This window comes from Stegostoma tigrinum, chromosome 3 (assembly GCF_030684315.1).
Source record: "Stegostoma tigrinum isolate sSteTig4 chromosome 3, sSteTig4.hap1, whole genome shotgun sequence".
Classification (NCBI taxonomy): Eukaryota; Metazoa; Chordata; class Chondrichthyes; order Orectolobiformes; family Stegostomatidae; genus Stegostoma; species Stegostoma tigrinum.
The window spans coordinates 132139448-132167331 of NC_081356.1; the positions used below are offsets into that span (position 1 = coordinate 132139448).

At 44.5% G+C, this 27884-nt stretch overlaps 1 protein-coding gene across 1 annotated transcript in view; it reads left to right on the forward strand.

Moving 5' to 3' along the window:
• The first annotated feature begins 2505 nt into the window (after positions 1–2505).
• Positions 2506–27884, forward strand: part of LOC125451349 (dual specificity testis-specific protein kinase 1-like) — a 178462-nt gene continuing 153083 nt past the window's right edge. Inside the window, exons 1-2 of the mRNA XM_048528379.2 lie at positions 2506–4076; positions 12104–12485. The gene's annotated coding sequence lies outside the window, so the exon portion shown is untranslated. The remainder of the gene's footprint in view (positions 4077–12103; positions 12486–27884) is intronic.

Here is a 27884-nt window from a genome sequence, read left to right on the forward strand (position 1 = left end):
TTCAGTTTGAAAGTGAAAAACTTAGATTTTAAAAAAACTGTTTAACTTAAATAAAGTAAATTACAATGAAATGAGGATTGAGTTAGCTAAGGTGAAGTGGACAGATAGATTAGCAAAAATACATCTCAGCAAGGACGAAAGACTCTAAGAGAAGGATAAATAAATCACAGCTAACCAATGAAGTTAAAGAGAGTATTAAGTTGAAAGCAAAAGCACATAAGTCAGCGATAGCCTCAAAGACTGGGATAAATTCAGAATCCAGTAAAAGTGGATTAAAACAATAATAGAGATAGAAAATAAACTCAGGGCAAACTAGTGAACAATTCAAGAAGAATCCAAAACCTAACAATGAGACCTTCTTTAATATATAAAAAGGAAGAGGAAGATAAAAGTGAATGAAGGTCCCTTAGAAAATGAATCTGGGAGGATGATTTGGAGAACAAGGAAATGGCAGTGGAGACAACCGATATTTGTAATAATCTTTCTGGTGGCAGATGTGTTGAATGTCCCTTGAATACAAAAGAATATGGGGGAGGAATTAAGTATTATCATCATCACTGAAGTAGTAATATCAGATAAACAAGTTGGGCTAAAGGTAGATATATCCCTTGGCCATGATGGCTTGCATCCAATGATCATAAAAGAGGTAGCAGCAGGAATAATGGATGCAATAGTTGCAATTTTTCATAAATTATTGGATTTCTGGAGAAGCGTCAGAGGACTGGAAAATTGCTAACATGGCATCCCAATCCAAAAAAAGGGATGCAAAAGGTAGATTACTGTAGGCCAATTAGCTTAACAGCCATTGTTGGAAAGGTATCAGAATCAATCATTAAAGGAAGTAATAGCAGAACATTTGAAAAATCAGAACCTAATCAAGCAGCATCAGCATGGCCTCATGAAATGGGAGTCATGTTTGACTAATTTATGAGAGTTTTTTGAGGAAGTCTCAACCAGAGTGGCTACAGGGGAAGCAGCAGATATGTTATATTTGTAAGTCAAGGAGATATTTAACAAAGTACCTTACAAACGTAATATAAGCTCAGAGCCCATGGTGTTGGAGGTAGTGATATCAACATGAATAGAGAATTGGCTAATGGGCAGAAAACAGCAAGTGGGGATAAGGGGTTCTTTTTCAGGTTGATGACCCGTCAACAGTGGGGCTTCACAGTGATCCATGCTGGGATCCAACTGCTCACAACATGTATTAATGACTCGGAGGAAAGAAGTGAATGCAATTTAGCCAAATTTGTGGATGACATAAAAATAGGTGGAAAGGAATGCTGTTGGAGGGATACAGACAGATTACAGAGAGGCACTGATAGGTTAAATAAGTGGGCAAAAAATTGGCAAATGGAGTATAATGTGGGACATGTGAATTTGTTCATTTTGGAAGGAATCACAGAAAAACAGAATATTATTGAAAACAAGAGAAACTGAAGAAAGCTATAACACAAAAGGACTTTGGGTTACTCGTGCATGAAACACAGAAAGCTAGCACACAAATACAGCTGGTAATCAGGAAGACTAATGGAATGTTGCCCTTATTTGAAGAGAGTCAGAGAATAAAAGTTGGGAAGTCTTTCTGCAAATGTGCATGGTGTTGGTGAGACCACATTTGGAGTATTGTGAGCAGTTTTGATTCCAATATTCAAGGAAAGATGTCATATCATTGGAGGAGGTTCAGGCAAAATTCATTGAGACGATCCCAAGTACGGACGGATTGTCTTCTGAGGAAAGGTTATATAGATCGGAGCTTTTCTTACTGGAGTTTAGAAAAACAAGAGATGATCAGATTAAAACATAAAGGATTCTTAAGGGGCTTGACAGGGTAAATGATGAGACGATGTTTCCCCTCATGGAAGCATATAGGATCAGAGGGCGTAGTCTCAGAATAAAGGGGTGCCAATTTAAGACTGAGATGAGGAAGAATTTCTTCTCTTCAGGGGGTTGTGCTTCTTGGGAACACCTTGCCACAGAAAGTTGCAGGGGCAGAGTACATTTCAGGCTGAGATGGATAGATTCTTGAGCAGTAGGAAAATCTAGGGCTAAGAGGAAAAGGTGGGAAAGTAGATGTGGGGAATATTGGATCTGCCATGATCCTACTGACTAGTGGTGCAGGTTCGATGGGCGGAATGGCCCATTCCTTTTACTATTTCTTATAGTCTTACCCTTGAGCTGAATGGCTTGTTAAACCATTTCAGAGGATAATGGAGATGGGTCTGTGTGGTTTGAAATCACAGCCAACAGATTTTCTTCCCTGAAGTTTAGGAGTTTCAGATTTTTTTAAAAATTACTCAATGACAGTTTGATGGTCACAGTTGCTGAGATTAGCTTTCCTAATGGACAGCGGCTGTTGTCATGGGATTTCAATCCTTGTTACCAGAGCGTTAGTCTGACCCTATAGACTTAGTGATATTACACACTATTGTGAGAAACCGTGGGAGGTTTCAGAAACGGTGATGGATTGGTCTATAAATTTCGGCCTCACTCCTTCTTACTGCCTCCTGTGTGAGACCAACTGAAATTCCCAGGACAAATAGCCAACCCGAGAGGTCCCGGACCAGATGGAGCCTGTGCCCACAGAGTTATCGGGGCTGAAACACTATCCGAACACTATTCTTCACCTTTCACTTCTAGACGAGTGCTAATACTGCCGATATTGAGATTCACACGCCACGGATACGGACCAGCATTCTCCTGGCTCAGTCCCTCCATCATTACTGAGGCATCTTTTGTTGCTGAGGTTCCCCACGAATCGGAATCGATTCCCACCGTCCCGCGGTATCACATTCTCACACAGCTCACCCCGGGAACGGTCTGGACCCACATTTGTGCACTAAAGGAGAACTGCTGTGAAATCTTTAATCCATATCACAGAGCCGGTGAGTGTGGGTGGGTGATGCTGCAGGGTAAGACAGCGGAGGCTCCTTCCTCAGCCCTCACATCATCTGCAATTGTCATTGACCACCCATTAGCAAAAAACGCTGTGAGGAGAGAGATTAAGATTATTTACGCAGCATGAAGATCGATTTTGAAAACAGTCAACTCGCCTTATTACACTGAATCTGCCATTAAGTGACGACAAATATTTCATACAGTCATATTTGGGACGAGGGAGTGCTTGAGAGGCTGGAATCCACTTGAGGGCTTTCGGCGGTCTCTGACAATGGGCGGAGAAGCCCGGGCTGCATTTCAACCCAGGGTTTCAGTCGGGTTTGAGAATCCAGTCCTCATGCACGGTCACCGGGAGTTTGTTGTGTAGATCTAGTGTCCTTTGGTCACTTCAGCAATTAATACCAGTGCGAATGATCATATCGAGGCGTTTTTCATGTTTAATAGATTTCCTTCAATCGGACGGTTCAGAACAAAGGAGCAAATTTAAATCGAGAAGAGTGAGGTCAGGAAGCACAAACCCTGAAAATCATTAACTGCTTCCTAGGATTTCTGAGAAACAATTGAACGTGTCAGAATTGATCAATTTTGTTTGGAAGGATTTTGAAAGACATGGATTTAATTTCGATACTTATTGGCCATGATCTCATGGAGTCTGTGCACAGGCTGGATGGATTGAATAGCCTCCTGCGATCTCACTGTCTCCAATCAATGTTTTCTCCCCGTCTCTGTTTATCTGACTCTGACCGTGACTGCACTGGACCTTCACCACTCCTCACCTTTCGATGAAAAGATAAAACAAAAGTGTGTGAATTGAAGAGTTATTGGAAAATACTCATTGGATCCCAGCACAGAGACTGACAGCAGGACTGCAGAAAGCCAAATGTAGAGAGAAATCATTGCCGTGTCTTCAATGTTTCTTTGTTTCACTCACAGATTCTTGTCTCCTGACACTGAATGCAAAAGTTATTCAAAACACTTCTTCACTTCCTGTGAAAGTACCCAAAATGTGTTGGCTAACAGGAACTCTGTTTATGTTGAGCAAAAAACAGAGACATGTGCAGATGATGCTGCAGGGGTGTCCTTGTTGTACTGGTAATTAATTCAGTCTCACAATCTGTGAAACTTGGTACCTCTAGCCACTCCAGGGTTGGTGGTGGTGAAATTTAAACTGGAACCAGGTAAATAAAGTCAGTAAGTTCAAGAAATGGTCTAAAGATTGGAATGGGCTTCAGTTTGTGGGGCATTGAATAAATGAGCAAATGAAAAAGCACAGCACAGGAACAGGCCCTTCAGTCCTCCAAGCCTGTGCCAACCATCATGTCCTAATTAACCTAAAGACAAACCTGCCATTTTCCGATCCGTATCCCTCTATTCTATCCCTGTTCATGTACCCATCTTGGTGCCTCTTAAATGTCTTCAATGTACCCACTTCCTCCACCTCTTCTGGTAATACTTTCCAGGCTGCTACCACTCTCTCTGTGTGAAAAACTTCCCTCGCACATCTCCCTTAAACTCCCCCCGCCGACCTTGCACCAGTGTCCCCTTGTAATTGAAACTTCAACCCTGGGACAATGCCTCTGACCATCCACCCTCTCATAATTTTGTAGACCTCTATCAAGTCTTCTCTCAGCTGCTGTCTTTCCAGTATTTCCAATAGACCATATTGGTGTACTGGGAGCTGTTCTGATGGAACATGCTTCACTTGAATTATGCTAGAACCATTGTCTTGGAAATTGATTTTTTAGAATTCATTCATAGGATTTGTATTCATTGGTTAGCATTTATTGCCTATCCATATTTTGATATGGGGTAGTTAAAAATCAATCTCTTTGCTGTAGGTATGGAGTCACATATTGGCCAGGCCAGGTAAGGACAGCAGATTTCCTTCCCTAAATGGTCTTAGTGAAGCAGGTGGGCTTTCCCAACAATTAGCGATGGCCGTCATTAGATACTCAATTCCAGATTTTTTTATTTTAATTCAAATTCCACCAGGATTCAAATCTGGGTCCCCAGAACATTACCTGAGTCTTTAGATGAATAGTGTAATGCTAATACTACTGGGTGACACTAATTCAAACAAAGTAAATGAATTAATGGCACAAATAGATATTAACATATTATTTTGATATAGGCATTGCACAGACATGCATCCAAGGAGATCAACACTTTTTAAAAGGATAGACAGGAAGGAAGGAGTGCTGTGGGAGCTTTGTTTATAAAAGATAGAATAAGTACAATAGCAAGACATGAACTTGGTTTGGAAGATGTAAAATCCATATAGGTGGAATGGAATGGATAAGAAATTAAAAGGAAATGAACTGTGGGAGTAGTCTAATGGTTCCCGAACAGCAATTACACAGTGGGACAGAGAATAAATCAGGAGATAATGAGGGCATGTAAGATGGCAGCACGTTAATCATGGGTGATTTTAATCTTCATGTATCTGGCACTATTCCTGTAGACAATGACGAGTTAAAGATCAATGCCAAAGGCTCGGCAATCTCCTCCCTGGCTTCCCAGAGGACCCGAGGATAAATCCCATCCGGCCCAGGGGACTTATCTATCTTCACCTTCTGAAGGATTTCTAATACCCCTTCCTTGTGAACCTCAATCCCACCTAGTCTAGTAGCCTGTATCTCAGTATTCTCCTCAACAACATTGTCATTTTCTAGAGTGAATACTGTCGAAAAATATTCATTTAGCGCTTCCCCTATCTCATCTGACTCCACACACAGCTTACCACTACTATCCTTGATTGGGCCTAATCTTACTTGCGTCATTCTTTTATTCCTTAAATACCTATAGAAAGCCTTTGGGTTTACCCTGATCCTATCCGCCAACAACTTCTCATGTCTCCTGGCTCTTCTGAGCTCTCTCTTTAGATCTTTCTGGGCTACCTCGTAGCCCTCAAGTGCCCTAACTGAGCCTTCACATCTCATCCTAACATAAGCCTTCTTCTTCCTTTTGACCAGAGATTCCACCTCCTTTGTAAACCACGGCTCCCGCACTCTACAGCTTCCTCCCTGCCTGACAGGTACATACTTATCTAGGACACACAGGAGCTTTTCCTTGAATAAGCTCCACATTTCTAATGTGTCCATCCCCTACAGTTTCCTTCCCCATCCTATGCTCCCTAAATCTTGCCTAATCTCATCGTAATTGCCTTTCCCCCAGCTATAACTCTTGCCCAGTGGTATACACCTATCCCTTTCCATCACAAAAGTAAACATGACAGAATTGTGATCGCTATCACCAAAGTGCTCACCTACTTCCAAATCTAACACCTGGCCGGGCTCATTACCCAGTACCAAATCTAATGTGGCTTCGCCCCTTGTTGGCCTATCTACATACTGTGTCAGGAAGCCCTCCTGCACACTCTGGACAAAAACTGACCCATCTAACTCAAACCCCCTTATAAACTCTCTATACATATACATACAGATAGATACAGGCAGAAAATAAAACCATGGGTGTCGCTAGAAAAGATGGCAATGACAGTTAAATATTCCCTATTCACTGAATTTACTATGATTGTCCTCTTGGTTTGTCAGGATGTGCTGCACTGTGATCCTTCTTCTCCTGCTACATTTACTTGCTTTCAGGATCAGAAGTCTCACACAGCAGGTTATAGTCAAACAGATTTATTTGAAATCACAAGCTTTTGGAGCACTCCTCCTTCGTCAGGTGACTTCTCCTGTTGGACTATACCCTGTTGCTTTGTGTGTTCACCCAAGTCCAACACCAGCACCTCCACATCATTGCTTCCAGGAGGTACAGGATGACTGGCTCACATTTATGAAGTCTCTAGCTTATTCGTTAAGCGGCACAACTTACAGATTTTGCTGAATGAAAAATAAACTTTTTTTAAGGCTGAAGATTCCTTTTAAGAGGGAAAACATTTACTTGACTTTGCAGAGACCTAATGCCTTCTGGCTAAATTGTTCACAGCTCCAAGCTGTTCAACTACTTGTTCAATTACAAAATTCTTGGGAGGCAGAAGGCTTCTGTCATCTCAACAACAGCTTCTCCAAGCCTGCTTTGTGGAACACCTACACTCAGTTCATGACAAACGACAATACCTCCCAGTTACGAACCACTTCAACTCCCCCTCCCACTCCTTGGACAACATGTCCATCCTCGGCATCTTCCATTGCCAGAATGATGCTACCCGAAGCCTGGAGGAACAGCACCTCATATTCTGCCTGGGAACCCTGCAGCCCAATGGTCTCAATGTGGACTTTACAAGCTTCAAAATCTTCCCACCCCAACCTCATCCCAAGACCAGCCCATCTCGTCCTTGCCTTCTTGACCTGTCCCACCTATTTGCTCCTCCCACCTCACTGATCAACCACATCCCCACTTCCTACCTACTAGCCTCCTCCCTGCCTCCTTGACCTGTCCATTCTCCACCCACCTACCCGCCCTACCCTCCTTAGTGACCAACCCCTGTCCCTACTCCCTACCTACACTCACCTGTACTGGCTTCATCTCCGCCTCCTTGACCTGTCCGCGTTCTCTCCACCTATCTACTCCTCTATCCACCCTCTATCATTGCCTCCCCACTCTATTTATTTCAAAGTCTCCTTCCCCTCCCCCGTTTCTGAAGGGTCCAGACCCAAAATGACAGCTTTCTTGCTCCTCTGATGCTGCCTGGCCTGCTGTGTTCATCCGGCTCCACACCTTGTTATCTTCTACTTGCCCAACATTGTTTTTCCATGTTACTATATCCCACTCTACCAACCAAATAATCTACACAAAAGCTATAACTTGAGTCATGAAACACTTTCCTCGCTTTCCACCCCTCCAACATCCACGTCCGCCACCTCTAACAGGATGCCACCAGCAGACACATATTTATCTCCCCTCTCTTGTCAGCATTTTGCAGGGACTGCTCCCTCTGGGACTCCTTGGTCCATTCCTCCACCACTTTCAGCACCATCCAACACCCTGGCGGTGCTTCCCCATACAATTACAGAAGGTGCAGCACTTGCTCATTTGCATCCCCCTTCTCACTATCCAAGACTCGAGACACATCCTTCAGGTGAAGCAGTAATTTGCTTACATTTCATTCAATCTAACATATTCACTGCTCACAATGTAATTTCCTCTACACTGGGGAGAGGAAACACAAACCAGGTGACAGCTTTGCAGAACACCTACATTCTGTCTGCAAAAATGACCCTGAGCTTCCCATTGCCTGTTACTTCATTACAGCACTGTATTCCCTGGCCAATATCTCTATTTCAGGCTTGCTGCAGTACTTCAGTGAGGCCCAGTGTAAGCTCAAAGAACAGCATCTCTTTTTCCACTTGGGGACCCTACAGTCTTCAGGCCTCAATATCAAGTCCAACAATTTTACAGCCTGAACTCCTCTTCCTATGTCCTTACCCCACACCCAGGCCCTGTCATGGCATCAGTTGCTTTCAGCACAGCAAACCCATTTTCATCTACGCATTGTCACCATTACCAGCTTTTCCTCTTATCTCACTTGCTATCATCCAATCCTTTGCTTGCCTAACTTTCTTTGTCTCTCACTAAGCTCCATCTCCACCTGTCTACTCACTCTTCCGTCTCCACTCCACTCATTCACCACCTATCATCAGCATAAATATTGAAAAGTAGCTGGAGCATTCTTTAACCTGAATGGCATTACTCACTTGGTGTAAAAAAAACCTATCCGTTTATCAGTTACCTTCCTCCATCCAGACCAACCTCAGGGGATCTCTCTCCCACTGCAACTCTCTTGTCCTCTCCACCCACCTTCTCCTCTATCCACCTTCGGTCCGCCTCCCCCTCTCTCCCTATTTATTCCAGAACCCTCTCCCCCTCCCCCTCTCTGATGAAGGGTCTAGGCCTGAAACGTCAGCTTTTGTGCTCCTGAGATGCTGCTGGGCCTGCTGTGTTCATCCAGCCTCACATTTTGTTATCTTGGATTCTCCAGCATCTGCAGTTCCCATTATCTCTTTACCCCTTCATGGTAATGGCATTTGCCCTATAATAGATCAATCTTAGAAAGCAATAAGGCACTACTAAGTCTATCTACAATTAAAATACCAACAAAATAAGAATAAAAGAAAAGAATTAGCTTAACTGTAACTCTATCTAAATGCTTAACAAAATAATATATTTATACAAACTACTATTAATTAACTGTTTCAATATAGTAACATCACATAAACATACCCTTGGCAAAGGCAAATTCAGTAAAATAGATCGTCTCACAGGCCATTCCGGTCGCAAGAAGAGAACTCCAGCTTTTAGCCAGAACGGAGAGAGGAATAAGAGGTTCCACATTGAGCTTCTAAGATCCCAGCAACTGCAGAAAGCTAAAACTAAAAATCCTGGTTCGGTTGGAGTTTGTCCCTACCTGTTAAGGCTGCTTCTGTTGTTCCAACTTCGAAAAAAATAAGTCAAGGCCTCAAAAGCTATTTATTACATTTGATAAACCTGTTTGGCACCTCTGCCTCAACATTTCTTCATAAACAAATCCAGGACAAAATATACCCCTTAAAGCCATTGCATTGTCAAAACTCTCCCCTTAAAAAGTTGGAAGGAATATTCACACTTTATGATGGAAGGAAGGTCATTTATGAAGTAGCTGGAGATTATTGTGCCTGTGTCCTTGCCCTGAGAAACTCCTGCAAAGATCATCTGGAGCTGAGATGACGGACCTCCAACAACCACAACTATGTTCCTATGTGTCAGGTATGACTCTGACCAATGGAGAGTTTATCCCCGAATATATACTGATTCCAGTTTTGCTAGGGCACTTTGATGCCAAACTTAGTTGAATGGAGACTTGATGTCAAGGGCTGTCACTGTCACCTATCTCTGGAATTCAGCTCCTTTGTTCACATTTGAAGCAAGATTGTACTGAGGTCAGGAGCTAAGTGGCCCTGGTGGAACCCAAACTGGGCATCACTGAGCAGGTTAGTGCTGAGCAAGTGTTGCGTGATAGCACTGTTGTTGACAATGTCCGTCATTTTTCTGATGATTGAAAGTAGACTAATGGGGTGGTTATTGACCACGGTGGATTAGTCCTGCTTTCCACATTGTCAGTTAAATGCTGTAACTGTACTGTACTTGGCTAAAGGAATTGCAAATTCTGAAGCAAAAGTCTTCCTTACTATTGCTGGAATGTTGACAGGGCCCTTAGCCTTTTCAGTATCCAGTGCATCCAAACATTTCTTGACATCGTGTGGAGTGAATCAAATTGGCTGAAGACTGATATGCTGGGGACTGCTGGGGGAGACCCAGATGGATCACCCACCTGGCACTTCTGGCTGAAGATTGCTGCAAATGCTTCAGCCTTATCTTTTGCACTGATGTGCCAGGCTCTTCCATCATTGAATCCAGGGATATTTGTGGGGCACTTCCTTCAGTGAGTTGTTTAATTGTCCACCACCATTATGACTGGATGTAGCAGGACAGTAGAGCTTAGATTTGATTCATTGGTTGTGAGATCTCTTAGCTCTATCTATCACTTGCCGCTTATGCTGGTTAGCATGTACGTAGTCTGGTTTGGTGGCTTCACCAGGTTGACACCTCATCTTCAGGTATGCCTGGTCCTGTTCCTGGCATGTTCTCCTGCATGCTTCCCTGACATAGTAGTAATGGTTATGTGGAAAATATGCCTGGTCACGTATTTGTAAATTGTTGCTGGGGTACAATTCTGCTGCTGTTGAAGGCCCATAGTGCCTCATGGAAGACCAATGCTAAGTTGTTCGATATGTTCAAAGCCAGACCTCTTTAATACAATGTTAGCACCACACCACATGGTGGAAGATATTATCAATTTGAAGGCAGAACTTTGTCTCCAGAAGAACTGTACAGTGGTCACTCTTACCAATACTGTCATGGACAGATGCATCTGCAGCTGGGGATTGGTAAGGATGAAGTCAAGTATGTTTATCCCCTCTGTTGGTCCCCCTACCCCTTGCTGCAAACCCACTCTAGCAGGTATGTCTTTTTAAGACCCCACCAGCTCAATCAGTAGGCCTGTTTATGAACCACATGTCACAGAGAGAGTTAATTGAAATATTTAAGATCCTGAGGGGACTTGACCAGATTAATGTTGAAAGCATGTGTCCTCTTGTGGCAGAATGGAGAACTAGGATTTTAGTCTAAAAATAAGAGGACTCCCATTTAAGACAGAGGTGAGGAAACAATTTTTCTCTCAGAGGGTTGTCAGTCTTTAGAATTCCCTTCCTCAAATGGCAGTGCATGCAGGATCTTTAATTTTTTTAAGGCAGAGGTAGATAAATCATTGATGACCAAGGGGATGAAAGATTATTGGGGATTATGCAGGAATGTAGGGTTATGGTTAAAATCGGATCAACCATGATTTTATTGAATGGCACAGAAGGCTTGAAGGACTGCATGGCTAACTCCTGTCACTTGTGTGTTTGTAGACAGATAGGTTACTGCAATAGAAACTAAGGTGATGTAAACTTGCATTGATGTAATAGAAACTTACCAAGTCAAAACAAGTCCAGGGCAATGGAGCACCCCAGCCCCCTTAGTGCCCAACAATCTCTAAAGGTCTATATTCTGCTGTGGATACCACATGTTTCCTCACACTGTAATCAAAGGAAATTTATCACTTGTTCTAAGTGCCACAATGAGATGATCTGCTGTTACTGGTGGAAATTAGTCAACCTGATACTAAATCCTGAGGTGATCAGAGAGCACAGAGTCTGCGCAGCAAGTTCTGTGGCACTGTATCAGGGCAGGATTCTCAAACCTACCTATCACATTCATTCTGCACACAAAGAATGGTAGATGTTTGGAACTCTTCCATAAGTGGCAGTGGACACAGGACCAGTTGTTAATTTTAAATATGAGATTGATAAACATTTGATAAGCAAAGGCATTAAGGTCATGGAGTTTACCACTGATCAGCCAACATTTCATTGAATGGTGGAACAAGTTCGAGAGGCTCAGTGGCCTAAGCCTGTTCCTTTTTTTCTTCACACCTGAAACCTTGGAATTCTTTGCCCATTGTCAGAGACCACGAAAACCCTCAACTGGATTCCAGCCTCTAGCTCAGTCATGGTTCTGATGTCAGTGTTACCTCATCCCAAATCCGACTGTATGAAATATCTATTATTACTTCATGACAGATTCAGTGTATTCAGGCATGTTGACTGTTTTCAAAACCAATTGGCAAGCTGTGTTAATAATCTCAATCTCTCTCTCTTTACAGAGGTTTCTGCTAATGGTGGTCAATGACAGGCGCAGATGGTGTGCAGTCTGAGGAACGAGGAACCACTGTCTTAGCCTGCAGCTTCACCCACCCAGACACTGATCACACACTCACTAGCTCTGTGATATGGATTAAATATAACAGACGTGATGTCTTTATGTGTACATATTATGGTCTACGTCACTCCCAGGGTGAACTGTATGAAAATGTGATACAGCGGGATAGTGTGATTTGATTCAGATCGTGAGGAACCTCAGCAACAAAACTGTCTCAATAATGATGGAGGGACTAAGTCGGGAAGTTACTGGTCTTTATTGGTGTCGTGTGGATCTCAAAATTGATAGTTTTGAAATGCTGATTCAAGTAGATCTGAAAGTGGAAGGTGAGTTATAGCTGCCCTGATAGCTCAATGGGGCCAGGCTCTACCTGGTCCAAAGTGTGTGATGGAACTTCTCTGATTGGCTCAGTGATTCCATGGAGCCACCTATATGAGGTCAAATGGATAGAAGTTAAAAAGAAATTTTTTTCTGCTCTGCAGATTACTTTTGAAGGCAAATTATCTGTTTTTGAAATTGTTAGCCAGAAGGGAGTTGACAATTTTTATTAGGAGTCACAGAGATAAATACTTTGGTGCCAGTGACAGGAATTCAGGGAGCTATCGAAGGGGTGTCAGCATGAGTGAAAAATCGAAGGAGAGGGTGTCTGGCAGGACAAAAGTGTTGAATAGTGGATCTGGAGAAGAAGTCAAGGGGCAAGGCCATGACAGGGAAAACAGCTGCATGGCAGAGGAACAGATGGAGAAGGAGCAGAGAAAGAAACTCACGGGAACAGGGCTAGGAGAGAGGGTGACAAATACTACATGTATACTATATCTACTGGTTCCCCTTTATCTACTCTACTGAAGAAAGAAAACAACTTCTACATTTGTCATATAGAATTTCCCTCTTGTAAAATCATTTTGATTTGTTCCAGTAATATTCTGCTTTTCCAAGTGCATTTTTGAAGACTTTGTTAACAGATTCCAACATTGAAGTTAAGGTAACTTGATATAGTTCACTGCTTTCTCTGTCCTGCATTTCTTGAAAAGTCATTTAACATTTGCTGATTTCCAATCATGGGTTTGTTCCCAAATCTAAGAAATGTTAACATACTGTGAGTGTATCTACTATCTCTGCACCTACTGTTTAGAATCTTTAGGTGTTGCCCTTTGGAATCTGGTGATTTGTCAGATTTAGTCTCTTGTGTATATCTAGTACTTTGTTACTGTTGATATTAAGTTCCTTACTCTTTTTAGTCCCTACATTACAGTTAATTTCTATTCCAAAACTAAAATATTCATTCAATACCTCTGCCATTTTCTCATCCCCCACGATAATTTCTACTGTCTCTTTGACGAGATCAATGTTTCCTTCAGTCAGTCTCCTATTCTAACACCTGTAAAAGCTCTTACAGCCTGTTTTTATATTTCTGGCTATTTCGCTCCTATATTGCAACTTTCCCCTTTTGTATGAGTTCTTTGAGATGAGGGAGACATTGGCCCCAGTTTGGAGGGAATATTGACCCAGGTTGCTACTCATGATAACTCTCCAATTACACTTTCTGGAAGCTGTGTTTTTGAATATTGGATGAGACATTTGGCCTGATTATGATACATTCCACAATCTATTGACATACATTCACTAAGCTGTTGTTCGAAGAAAAAAACATTTGGGTAAATACAAACTTGATACAACACAGCATGCTGTTACCATTTTCTCCCCATACCTTTTGATCCCTTTAGCCCTAAGAACTATATCTAACTCCTTCTTGAAAACATTCAGTGAATTGACCTCAACCTCGTTCTGCGGTAGAAAACTCCGTTAGCTCATCACTCACTGACAGAGGAAATTTCTCGTCATCACAGTCCTAAATGGCCCACTTGTATCTTTCTTTTGTTCAAACGGATGTGATGTTGCTGTGTGGTCCTTAGTTGCCCCTTGAGAAGGTGATCATGATCTGTTTTCTTGAATCTCTGCACTCCATGGGCTGCAAGTTGATCCACAATGCCGTTAGAGTGGGAATTCCAGGATTTTGACCCAGTGACACTGAAGGAATGGTGATATATTTCCAATTCAAAATGGTGTGTGGCTTGCAGGTGAACTTGGAAGTGATGGTGCCCTTGTAGAAGGAAGTGACTGTGGCTGTAGATTTGGAAGGTGCTGTCTAAAGATCTGCAGTGACTTTCTGCAGTGCATCTTATCGTTAGTATACACTGCTTCCTCTGAGCATCAGTGGTGGCAAGAGGTGATGCTGGCATGGAGCCAATCAAGTGGGTTGCTTTGACTTGGATGGTTGTTGAAGCTGCATTCATCCAGACAAGCAGGGAATATTCCATCACACTCTTGGCTTGTACCTTGCAAATTATGGACAGACTCTGGGGAATGAGTTACTTGCTGCTGAATTCCAAGTCTCTGACCTGCTCTTGCTGCCACTGTGTTTACGTGGCAAGTCCAGTTGATTTTTTTTGGGTCAATTTTTACCGCCAGGATGTTGACAGTGGGGATCCAGTGATGGTAACACTGTTGAATGTCAAGGAAAAATAGTCAGATTGTCTCTTATTGCAGATGATCATTACCTGGCTTATGTGTGTTAAAAATGTTACTTGCTGCTTGTCCGCCAAAATCTTGTATCTGTACTGGAACAGCTTACAAAACAGGTATGGTAAGTTTTACAGCACATGTCTTACATACAATTGCCAGAATTTTATCAGATTTCATGGTCTCTGTCTATATGCTGGGGACATTTATCAAAGGGGAGGATTATTATTTGTGGAGCCTCCTCCTCTGGCAAGTTGTTCAGTTATACACCATGGTTCACAACCAGATGTTGCAGGACTGCAGTGGTTAGATTTGATCTACAGGTTATGGAATCACTTAGCTCCGTCATATGTCTTAGGGCTCACAAAAAGCTCTAATTGTAAAGGTGCAACTTTGTCTACACAGGATTGTGTGGAGGTTTGTTGAGGTGGTGGGGGCAACGGTAGTATAATAATCAACAGACATTTTCCTATTTCCTGCTTGATCTGATACATTGAATTCAAATTCTTTAAACAACGACCCCTGATTCTGGACTCCCCAGCCATCAGGAACGTCCTTCCAGCATTTACCTTGCTTTAAGAATCTTAAAGGTTTCTATGAGATATGCCCTCCTAGTCTGGAAAAACTTTGTTAAACTTCTTCCATAGCCAGAATATCCTTCCTCAGAAAAGGAGACCACAAACTATACGCAATACAGCAGTTGAGGTGCAATTGCAGCAACACATCCCTGTTCCTGTACTTGAATCCCTTCACTGTTCGGCCAACATTCTGTTCACCTTCCTCACTGCCTGTTGCATCCTCCTGCTTACCTTCAGTGACTGATGCACAAGGACAACCAGATCTCGTTGCACCTCCCCTTTTCCAATCTATCAACAATCAGGTTATAATCAACCTTCCTGTTTTTGCTCCAAAAGTAGATAACTTCACATTTATCCACATTTTATCTTCCATCTACCATGCATATGTCCACTCAGCCAAGTTGACCATGGAAGTTACTGGTGGTCATTCATAAGACGTTGTTTGGGGGTGCAGTTAGTGAGATACAAGCAAAATATTGGGCAAGGTCAATTTGAAACCCTGCTTAACCAACCTTTGGGAGTTTTTTGAGGTTGTCACCTGCAGCAGAAGTGAGGGAGCTGCATGGTAGATATAATGTGTTTGGATTTTCAGAACATTTTTGATAAGGATCGACACAAAAGGCTACTAAACAAAATTACAGCATAAGGGATAATTGACTGATATGGATTGAGAATTGGTTAACAGACAGATAACAAATTTAAATTAAGTGGTCATGCTCAGGATACCTGGTGGCTTAACGGGGAGGGGGGTGGATGGTTGTGGGCAGACAGTGGTAATGCCATACCATCTAGCACTCCAGACTAATGTTCTGGGCTCATGAGTTTGTATTCCTTAATAGGAGATGGTGAAATTAGAATTCTACGAAAACCTGGAATAAAAATAATTGCAGACTTTTTTAATCATAGAGGTCTGCAGCACAAGTAAAGATCCAACTTATCCTCATCAGTCAAAAAAAAACACCTAACTATTTCATTTCAATTATCCAGCACTTGGCCCATAGCCTTGTATGTCCTGGCATCACATGTGACAATCTAAATACTTCTAAGATATTATGAGGATTTCTGCCTCTACCACTCTTACAGGCAGTGTGTTCCACATTCCACAACCATTTGGGCGAAAATGTTTTTCCTAGACTTTCTGGCCCTTACCTTAAATCTATGCCCCCTGGTCATTGATGCGTCCAGCAAGGTTAAGTTTCTTCCTGTCCACCTTATCAATGCCCCTTATAATTTTATACATCTCAATCCTGTCCTCTCTGAGTCCCTTCTGCTTCAAGGAAACCACCCCAGACTGTCCAATCTTTCTTCATAACGGAAACTCTCCAGCCCAAGCAACATCCTGGTAAATCATTTCCACACCCTCTCCAGTGCAAACACATCCTTCTATAATGTGGATTCCAGAACTGCTCCTAATACTTTGTGGCCGAACCAACATCTTACATAACTCCAACATAACATCCCTGCTCTTAAACTCTACGCCTTGACCAATAAAAGGCAGGTATATCATATGTCGTCTGAACCACTTCATCCACGTTAAAGGATAGGTGCATATGCACACCAAAATCCCTCTTATCTCTGTGCTTCCTAAGATTCTACAATTCATTATGAATTGTCTGAAGAAGAATTACAGGATCCGAAACATTGACTGTGCTTCCTCTCCACAGGTGCTGCCAGATCTGCCGAGATTTTCCAGCAATTTCTATATTTGTTTCAGAATTCCAACGTCTGTAGTTCTTTGAGTTTGTTCATCATTTATTCACTTGCCTGGTTTTTGTAGAATCACAGAATCTCTACTGTGTGGAAACAGGCCATTCGGCCCAACAAGCCCACACCGCCGCTCTGGAGAGCATCTCACCCTGACTCATTCCTTCCACCTTTGCATTTCCCCATGTCTAACCCCCCCCAATCTAAACATCCCTGAACACAATGGGTAATTTAGCATGATCAATTCACCACCCTGCACATCTTTGGACTGTGGAAGGAAAGCACAGCAACTGGAGGAAACCCACGCAGACATAGGGAGAATGTGCAAACTCCACATAGTCACCTGTAGGGTGAAATTGAGCTCAGGTCCCTAGTAGTGTGAGGCAGCAGTGCTAACCACTGAGCCTCAGTGCTACCCACCATGTACTGTTCAAATGTATCGACTCTCATTTAGAACATAGAACATAGAACAGTACAGCACAGAACAGGCCCTTCAGCCCACAATGTTGTGCCGACCATTGATCCTCATGTATGCACCCTCAAATTTCTGTGACCATATACATGTCCAGCAGTCTCTTAAATGACCCCAATGACCTTGCTTCCACAACTGCTGCTGGCAACGCATTCCATGCTCCCACAACTCTCTGCGTAAAGAACCTGCCTCTGACATCCCCTCTATACTTTCCTCCAAACAGCTTAAAACTATGACCCCTCGTGCTAGCCATTTCTGCCCTGGGAAATAGTCTCTGGCTATCAACTCTATCTATGCCTCTCATTATCTTGTATACCTCAATTAGGTCCCCTCTCCTCCTCCTTTTCTCCAATGAAAAGAGACCGAGCTCAGTCAACCTCTCTTCATAAGATAAGCCCTCCAGTCCAGGCAGCATCCTGGTAAACCTCCTCTGAACCCTCTCCAAAGCATCCACATCTTTCCTATAATAGGGCGCCCAGCACTGGATGCAGTATTCCAAGTGCGGTCTAACCAAAGTTTTATAGAGCTGCAACAAGATCTCACGACTCTTAAACTCAATCCCCCTGTTAATGAAAGCCAAAACACCATATGCTTTCTTAACAACCCTGTCCACTTGGGTGGCCATTTTAAGGGATCTATGTATCTGCACACCAAGATCCCTCTGTTCCTCCACGCTGCCAAGAATCCTATCCTTAATCCTGTACTCAGCTTTCAAATTCGACCTTCCAAAATGCATCACCTCGCATTTATCCAGGTTGAACTCCATCTGCCACCTCTCAGCCCATCTCTGCATCCTGTCAATGTCCCGCTGCAGCCTACAACAGCCCTCTACACTGTCAACGACACCTCCAACCTTTGTGTCGTCTGCAAACTTGCTGACCCATCCTTCAATCCCCTCGTCCAAGTCATTAATAAAAATTACAAACAGTAGAGGCCCAAGAACAGAGCCCTGTGGAACTCCACTCACCACACTGAATTCCATTTGTCACTATCAGCCCATATGACCAGCCTATCTTTGCTCTCTTGCAGTCTAAAGCTCTCCTCCTCACTCTTTATCACCTCAGCAATTTTTGCTGGTTGGGTGCTGCAGTTGTCAGCCCTATGTTTGTTCATTGCATTACGGGTGGAGAACTGTGTCTCGAGGGATTCCCATGCATGTCCGTGTTTGGCTTGAGCTACTATGGTTACCTTGTCCCACTTAAACTGATGACTTTCATTGTCTGAGTGTACCGATATTAGGGGGAGCTCATCGTGCAGTTTGGCTGCGAGTTGATGTTCATGTATTCTGATGGCTGGTTTCTTGCGTGTCTGTCCAATGTAGTGTTTGTGGCAGTCGTTCCATTGTATTTGGTAAACTATTGTTGTTTCTGCATGTTGTGAGAATGGGGTCTTTAATCCTTGTGTTTGTCCTAGAGTGGCTGTGGACTTGTGGGCCACCATGATTCCTAATGGTCTTAGGATCTTGTTGTCAGTCCCAATATCTTCTTGGTGTAGGGCAGTGTGGCCAGTGTGTGTACAGTGTCCTCCTGTTGTTGTCTGTTTAGTAGGCATCTGTGGATGAAGCTGCGGGAATATCCATTTACAGCGAGGATTTTATATAGGTTATAGGTTACATAAACAAACCCGTACAGATCAAAACTGGAAATGACACTACTCACCGATAACAGACCAGACAGTATAAATTCCAAGCAGAGTAGAACAACCTTACTTCATCAATGGCTCAATGATGGTGTCACCTAGCATGGTGATGAGACATCTGAATGAAACAAGCCAACTTGGCGAGCAAGTCAACAAACTCACCCACAAGCTGAGCTATAGATTTTTGCCAAAACTGTTCACAATCTATTGAAATGATTTGAATCTGGGAACCAAATGCACTTATGCTGAATTTGCTAATTACATAAAACCTGGAAGAAACAAAATAACAAGGAGGATGGAAGGAGGCTTCAATAGGATTTGGATAGGCTAAGTGAATGGGTACATATCCGGTAGAAAGAATATCAGCAAGTGAGATGTTATTTATTTTAGCAGAAATAAGACAATGTTTCTTAGAGAGGATGAGACAGGTTAAGGCTCAACAAGTGTGCCTTTTCTCATGGTCACTTAAAACTGTCATGCAGGGGGCAACAAACAGTTAGGAAGGCAATTAGGAATGGTGGTTTTTATCGCAAGGGGATTTGAGCGCAGAAGTAAACATGACTTGTTGCAATTTTATACAACCTCAGTGAGACCCCAAATGAAGTATAATGTACAGAGATAATGGGAACTGCAGATGCTGGAGAATCCGATTTAACAATGTGAGCAGCTGGATGAACACAGCAAGCCCAGCAGCATCTCAGGAGCTCCTGTGCTCCTCTGGTGCTGCTTGGCCTGCTGTGTTCATCCAGCCCCACACTTTGTTATCATGAAGTATAACATACAGTTTTGTTCTCCTTAACTGAAGAAAATATATAATCATGATATGCTGTATGCAATGGATGTTGTCCAGATGAATCCCTGGGATGGCAAGATGGTCTTATTAAGAGATTGAGAAAACTGAACAGGTAATCACCAGTATTTTGAAGAATCAGATGTGATCACATTGAAACTTGTAAAATTCTTATGATGTGTGAATAAGATGATAATAGGAATGCAGATGCTGGAGAATCCGAGATAACAAGGTGTGAAGCTGAATGAACACAGCAGGCCAAGCAGCACCAGAGGAGCAGGAAAGCTGACGTTTCGGGCCTAGACCCTTCATCAGAAATGGGGGAGGGGAAGGGCGTTCTGAAATAAATAGGGAGAGAGGGGGAGGCGGACCGAAGATGGTTACAGGAGAAGGTAGGTGGAGAGGAGACAGACAAGTTAAAGAGGTGAAGATGGAGCCAGTAAAGGTGAGTGTAGGTGGGAAGGTAAGGAGGAGATAGGTCAGTCCAGGGAGGATGGACAGGTCAAGGGGGCGGGATGAGGTTAGTAGGTCGGAAATGGGGGTGTGGCTTAAGGTGGGAGAAGGTGATAGATGAGAGGAAGAACAGGTTCGGGAAGCGGGGACGAGTTGTGCTGGTTTTGGGATGCGGTGGGGGAAAGGGAGATTTTGAAGCTTGTGAAATCCACATTGATACCATTGGGCTGCAGGGTTCCCAAGTGGAATATGAGTTGCTGTTCCTGCAACCTTCGGGTGGCATCATTGTGGCACTGCAGGAGGCCTGGAATGGAGGTGTCGTCTGAGGAATGGGAGGGGGAGGTGAAATGGTTCGCGACTGGGAGGTGCAGCTGTTTCTTGCGAACTGAGCATAGGTGTTCTGCAAAGCAGTCCCCAAGCCTCCACTTGGTTTCTCCGATGTAGAGGAGGCTACAATGGGGACAGCGGATGCAGTATACCACATTCGCAGATGTGCTAGTGAACCTGTGCTTGATGTGGAAAGTCTTCTTGGGGCCTGGGATGGGGATGAGGGGGGAGGTGTGTGGGCAGGTGTAGCACCTCCTGCGGTTGCAGGGAAAAGTGCCAGGTGTGGTGGGGGCTGGAGGGGAGTGTGGAACGGACAAGGGAGTCGCGGAGAGAGTGGTCCCTCTGGAAAGTAGACAAGGCTGGGGAGGGAAAAATATCTTTGGTGATGGGGTCAGACTGCAGATGGATGGAATTCAAGCCCACCGATTCCCACAGCTACCGAGAATATACCTCCTCCCACCAACCTTCCTAAAAAAATGCCATTCCGTACTCCCAATTCCTTTGCCTCCGCTGCATCTGCTCCCAGGATAAAGCATTCCACTCCCATACTTCTCAGATGTCCTTGTTTTACAAGGACCACAACATCCCCCCCGCCACAGTGGTCGAGAATGCCCTCGACCGTGTCTCCCGCAACTCATCCCTCACACCTGTCCCCGCGATAACAACCAAAAGAGAATCCCCCTTGTCTTCACGTACCACCCCACCAACCTCTGGATCCAACGCATCATCTTCCAACGCTTCCGCCATCTGCAATCTGACCCCACCAAAGATATTTTTCCCTCCCCACCCTTGTCTACTTTCCAGAGGGACCACTCTCTCCATGACTCCCTTGTCCGCTCCTCACCCCCCTCCAGCCCCACCACACCCAGCACTTTTCCCTGCAACCGCAGGAAGTGCTAGACCTGCCCCCACACCTCCTCCGTCACCCCTATCCCAGGCCCAAAGAAGACTTTCCACATCAAGCAGAGGTTCACTTGCCAGGCTATGACCAAAACCAATAAACAACTGCACCTCCCAGTTGCAAACCGTTTCAACTCCCCCTCCCATTCCTTCAATGACATGTCCATCCTGGGCCTCCTGCCGTGCCACAACGATGCCACCCAAAGGTTGCAGGAACAGCAACTCATATTTCACTTGGGAACCCTGCAGCCCAATGGTATCAATGTGGATTTCACAAACTTCAAAATCTCCCCTTCCCCCACCGCATCCCAAAACTAGCCCAGCTCGTCCCCGCTTCCCTAACCTGTTCTTCCTCTCAACTAACACCTACTCCCACCTCAAGACACACCCCCATTTCCTACCTACTGACCTCATCCCGCCCCCTTGACCTGTCCGTCCTCCCTGGACTGACCTATCTCCTCCCTACCTTCCCACTACACTCACCTTTACTGGCTCCATCTTCACCTCTTTAACTTGTCTGTCTCCTCTCCACCTACCTTCTCCTGTAACCATCTTCGGTCCGCCTCCCCCTCTCTCCCTATTTATTTCAGAATGCCCTTCCCTTCCCCCATTTCTGATGAAGGGTCTAGGCCTGAAACATCAGCTATCCTGCTTCTCTGGTGCTGCTTGGCCTGCTGTGTTCATCCAGCTCCACAGCGTGTTATCACTGTAAATAAGATGATTTCACACTTGGTATATCTGGAGCCGGAGTCACAGTCTCAGAATAAAGGGCAAGTCATTTAAGACTGAGATGAGGAGAAAATTCTTCACTCAGAGGAATACTGTGGGTACTGCAAAGGCTATGGTCCCCGACAATATTCTGGCAATAGTAACAAACTCTTAGAACATAGAACATAGAAGAGTATAGCACAGTACAGGCCCTTTGGCCCACGATGTTGTGCCGTGGAATATTCCTAATCCAAAAATAAAATAACCTAAACTACATTCCCCTCAATTCACTGCTGTCCATGTGCATGTCCAGCAGTCGCTTAAATGTCAAGAATGACTCCGCTTCCACGGCTACCACTGGCAAAGTATTCCATGCGCTCACAACTCTCTGGGTGAAGAACCTCCCTCTGACATCTCCTCTATACCTTCCTCCTAACACCTTAAAACTATGACCCCTCGTGGCAGTCAATCCTGCCCTGGGGAAAAGTCCCTGGCTATCGACTCTATCCATGCCTCTCATTACCTTGTACACCTCGATCAGGTCACCTCTCTTCCTCCTTCTCTCCAGAGAGAAAAGTCCAAGCTCAGTCAACCTCTCCTCATAAGACAAGCCCTCCAGTCCAGGCAGCATCCTGGTAAACCTCCTTTGCACCCTCTCCAAAGCCTCCACATCTTTCCTATAATAGGGCGACCAGAACTGGACACAATATTCCAAGTGTGGTCTCACCAGGGCTTTGTAGAGCTGCAGCATAACCTCGCAGCTCTTAAACTCAATCCCCCTGTTAATGAAAGCCAAAACACCATATGCTTTCTTAACAACCTTATCCACCTGGGTGGCAACTTTGAGGGAGCTATGCACTTGAACACCAAGATCCCGCTGTTCCTCCACACTGCTGAGAATCCTGCCTTTAATCCTATATTCAGCATTTAAGTTCGACCTTCCAAAATGCATCACTTCACATTTATCCCTTTTGAACTCCATCTGCCATTTCTCAGCCCAGCTCTGCATTCTGTCAGTGTCTCGCTGAAGCCTGCAATAGCCCTCGATACTATCAACGGCACTTCCAACCTTTGTGTCATTCACTTCTGCTCTTGAATTTGCCACTCCCCCAGCCAAGCCTTTCCAGTACTGACAATGCAGAAAATTGCCCAAGTATGTCCTGTACACAAAAAGCAGGACAAATTCAACCCAGCCAAATACCATCCCATCAGTTGACTCTTGATCATCAGTAAAGTGATGGAAGGTGTCATCAACTGTGTTATCAAGCAACACCTGCTGCTAAGTGAGGTCCAGTTTGGGCTTTGCCAGGACCACAGCACCTGATCTCATTACAGCCTTGGTCCAAACATGGACAAAACAGCTGAATTCCAGAGGTGAATTGAGACTGACAGTCTTTGACATAAAGGCTGTATTCGACTGAGTGTGACATCAAGGAGCCCGAGCAAAACTGGAATCAGTTGGTATCAGACAGTAGTTGGAGCCATACCTGACACAGAAGAAAATGGTCGTGATTGTTGGAAGTCAGTCATGTCAGCTCCAGGACATGTCTGCAGGAGTCTCTCAGGGAAGGATCCTAAGCCCAACCATCTTCAGCTACTTCCCTCTATCATAAGGTCAGAAGTGGAGATGTTTGCGATGACTGCACAATATCCAGCACTATTGGTGACTTCTCAGATACTGAAGCAGTCCATGTTCAAATGCAACAAGGTCTGGACAATATCCAGGCTTGGGCTGACAAATAGCAAGTGACATTTGCGCCACAGAAATGTCATGACCATGACCAATAAAAAACAATCTAACCACTGCCCCATGGTATTCAACGTGTTACTGTCACTGAATCCCACTATCATATCCCGGAGGTTATCATTGACCAGAAGCTCAACCAGACTCACCACATAAACACAGTGGCTACAGCAGTGGGTTAGATGCTAGGAATCCTGCGGTGAGTAACTCACCTCCTGACTCCTCAAAGCCTGTCCATCATCTACAAGGCACAAGTCGGGAGTGTGATGGAATACTCCCCACTTGCCTGGATGAGTGCAGCCCCAACAACACTCAAGGAGTTTGCCACCATCCAGGACAAAGCAGCTGCTTGATTGGTAACATATCCACAAGCAACCACTCCCTCCACCAGCAACAGACAGTAGTAGCAACGTGTGCTATTTGCAAGATGCACTGCAGAAATTCACCAAAGATCCTCAGACAGCATCTTCCAACCCCAGGACCACTTTCATCTAGAAGGACAAGGGCAGCAGATACATGGGATCACCACCAACTCAAGTTCCCCTCCAAGCCACTTACCATCCTGACTTGGAAATATATTGCTGTTCCTTCAGTGTCACTGGGACGTACTCCCAGAATTCTTTCCCTAATAGCAATTGTGGGACAACCCACTTCAGGTGGTCTGCAATAGTTCAAAAAGGCAGCTCACCAACACCTTCTCAAAGGCAACTAGGGGCATACAATAAATGCTGGCCAGCCAGGGACCTGCACGTCTCTCAAATGTATCAAAAACAAATCTCTACCCACGGGGCTATGGAAACTCAACTGTCAAGTATGTTCAAGACAGAAGTCAATATATTTCTGAAGACTAATGATATCAAGTGATACGGAGATATTGCAGGTAAGAAATTTAACAAAGCTTCTCAGACAGCACCTTCCAATGTGTGACCACTTCCCTCAAGAAGGACAAGGGAACACTACCATCTACAAATTCTCCTCTAAACCACTCACCATCCTGACCTGGCAATATTGAATTAGGTTAATTGCATTGAACTGAATGCGGTTTATTGTCACATATGCTCACATGGGCACACTGAAAAGTTTACAAGTTGCCACTTATTCCGCCATCTTAGATACGAAGGTACCTAGGTACAGAATCTCTGTTGGAAAGCAAAACAAATAAGAAAACAAAATTAAAATGTTAAAACTTTAGAGTCCTTCTCACTAAAATGTAGACAAACAAAGAAATAAAGTTAAAAGTTCAACACCAGTTCATAAGTGCCCAGCCATGCTGGACTCGCACTTCCATCAAGGGCTTGAATTTCCCCGCTTTGGGTTCGATCTCAGCCCTGCTGCTGCCCTGGACTGCCTGCTTCCGTTCTCACCGCCAGCCGCCCCAGGCTGCCTGTCCTGCACTCACTGCCAGTCGTCCCGAGCTGTCTGCCCCAGCTGTCACCACCAGCCACCCCGGGTTGCCTGCTTCAGCTCTCGCTGCTGAAAAGAAGATGAAGGTGAAAGAAAAATGAAGAAAGAAAAGGAGAAGGAAGAATGTGGCTGGCATGGTGCTGGGGAAAAGACAGGCTCAGGAGCCAGAATGCTGCCTATCCAGCTACTACTCCTATCTTGAAAAATCCATCGATGTTCCTTCATGTATAGCAACGTTCCTTCACCGTCACTGGGTCAAAGTCCTGGAACTCCCTCCTTCAAAATAGTTGAGTCTATATACAGTACATAGACTGCAGCAATTCAAGAAGGTGGCTCACCGCACCCTCTCAAGGGCAACTAGGCATAGAGCAATAAATTCTGGCCCAACCAGCAATGCTCATGCTCCATGAATGAATTAAAGTGGTGTTAGGACATGATTTAGTTGATTGACGGAGAAGACTCAACCAGCTGGAACAGCCTATTCCTATTTCTCACCATCCAGTAACAGTGGGAAAGAGACTGTATCCTAAAGAATAGATGGCTGGTGGAAAGAGTGTGGAAAACTAAATAAGTTGCTGACAGCCACAATGTGCATGGCTTCTTCAGAACAATCAAAGATGGTGGAGAAGCAATATTGACATGAATTCATTACTTCATTGACCTTGTCTGGAAGGAAGGCAGCATGCCAGGAGATCTCAAAGATGTAGTAATTGTGACCATCTCCAAGGTAGGAGACAGGTCCGACTGTGGAAATTATAGATGGACTTCCTGGTGTCTGCAATGGAAAAGGTCATTATGTGAATCCTCCTCAACCACCTCCTCCAAATGGATGAAGAGTTCCTCCCTGAGTCTCAATGTACTTCTGCCCATCAAGAAACGCAACAGACATGATTTTCATTGGGTGAAAAATCCAGGAAACGTGCACAGGGTGGCAGCAGCCTTTGTATACGGCCTCCTTTGATCTCACAAAGGATTTTGACTCTGTCAACAGTGAGGGGCTTTTGAACAGCATCCTTAAATTTGGCTGCCAGCAGAAATCCACCTGCTTCTTGATGGCATGCAAGCCATGATCCTCACCAATTGATCAACCACAAAATGGGAACCGAGCAGGGTCGGCATCATTGCTCATCTTCCTCGCTGCAACAACCCATCGCATCTCCATATTAGGATGGGCAATACATGCTGGACAGCCTGTGACACTCACATCCTGCAAATGAATAAGAAATATTTCCAAGCAGATTCCCCACTAAAGTGGAGCAAACCAACAGTACATACAGGAAATTGTTCAACCTTTGACAATCCGGGCAAGGACCAAGGCCACTCCAACTTCTGACGCTGACGTTCAATGTACAGATGATTTCTGCATTTTTAAAAATTTACTTACAGGATGTGGACATCTCTGGTTAGGCCACCATTTATTTCCCTACCCCAACTGCCTAGAGGACAATTAAGAGTCAAACGTACTATTGTGGGTCTGGAGTCACGTGTAGGCCAGACCAGGTAAGGATGGCAGATTTCCTTCGTGCACGGACTCTGCTGCAACTCCAGGCCTGCTCAATCTGAGCTAACCTGGATGATCACAGCAACCCTCCCTTGCAATGCCTTGCCTTGACATTTTGCAACTTTCCCTCAGCCAGAGATACCAGGGGTTGTATTATTGCAACCTTGCCATGTTGTTTAGTGCAGATACAAAGCCGGGAAGCATGTTATTCTTCTTAAGGGTTCCTGGTGCAATAAGCCAACAGCAGCTTCTGGTACCAGACCAGGCCCTGCTCGGAGTGGTCAAAGACAGGCTCATCTCTTTATAAGGGATGAGGAGCCAAATGACAGGCAGAATACCACCTGTTTTAACTCTTTCTAAATTTGCCCATGGGATGTGAGCATCGCTGGCCACACCAGCACTTACTGCCCATCCCTAAATGCCCACAGGACAATTAAATGTCAACAATATTGCTGTGGGTCTGGAGTCACATTTAGGCCAGATACGTGATAATGGGAACTGCAGATGCTGTAGAATCCAAGATAATAAAATGTGAGGCTGGATGAACACAGCAGGCCAAGCAGCATCTCAGGAGCACAAAAGCTGATGTTTCGGGCCTAGACCCTTCATCAGAGAGGGGGATGGGGTGAGGGTTCTGGAATAAATAGGGAGAGAGGGGGAGGCGGACCAAAGATGGAGAGAAAAGAAGATAGGTGGAGAGGAGAGTGTAGGTGGGGAGGTGGGGAGGGGATAGGTCAGTCCAGGGAAGACGGACAGGTCAAGGAGGTGGGATGAGGTTAGTAGGTAGGAGATGGAGGTGCGGCTTGAAGTGGGAGGAAGGGATGGGTGAGAGGAAGAACAGGTTAGGGAAGCAGAGACGGGTTGGACTGGTTTTGGGATGCAGTGGGTGGAGGGGAAGAGCTGGCTGGTTGTGTGGTGCAGTGAGGGGAGGGGACGAACTGGGCTGGTTTTGGCCCAGCCCAGCCCAGTTCATCCCCTCCCCCCAC